Raw genomic sequence first — 696 nt, 5'->3', positions numbered from 1 at the left:
TCTGGTAAAGTAGTGGGTTCAGCCGCTCCCTCTCCCCCCACCCCCACCCCGGAAGAAAACTTTTGTTTAGAAGCTTCGGTAAATATACATCCGAGCGTGTGTTTGCCTTGGCTTTGCTCGCCTTAGACAAACCCGAGCCGAAAGGACCTGTTTGCCAATGAAAAGGCCTGTCTGTGGTGGGCTGCGGAGAGCAAGGGGGGAGTGGGTGTGGGGGGGCAGGCAGGGGCCCCCGCAGGAGGGCAGCCACTTCAGCGCCCACAGGGAGAGAGAGGAAGCGAGACGGCCCAGCATGCCCGGTGGGTTGGGCATCTGCCCCCCACACACCCCGTCTCTCTCTCTCTCCCTCCGGGACAGAAACTTCCACCAGACCTCACCTGGGCCCAGGCCCACCGCCTGCGATGGGTACATTTTTTTCTCCTCCTCGTTCCCTGAGCATCCGAAGAGGAGCAATGGATAAAGACCACAAAAGAAACCTCCCCACAAAGGGGCGAGGGGCCCAGGCCTCAGGCGCCCTCCGCCCGGTTACATTTGTGGCTTTTTCATGGAAACCAAGCCTGAGTGAGCGGCTCCTCGCCCGGGTTTGTGGGAGGGAGGGGCCGGGGGAGGGGGGGCCATTCAAAGTCGCCCGAGGCTGATTGACTCTCTATTGTGACACAAATGGCTTCCCTGAGGGGCCTGGAGCCCGGGGCCCAGGGC

The sequence above is a fragment of the Myotis brandtii genome, unplaced genomic scaffold (genome assembly GCF_000412655.1).
Source record: "Myotis brandtii unplaced genomic scaffold, ASM41265v1 scaffold97, whole genome shotgun sequence".
In the NCBI taxonomy this organism is placed as follows: domain Eukaryota; kingdom Metazoa; phylum Chordata; class Mammalia; order Chiroptera; family Vespertilionidae; genus Myotis; species Myotis brandtii.
The sequence above is the reverse complement of the archived record's forward strand: the minus strand, read 5'-3'. Positions refer to the sequence as shown.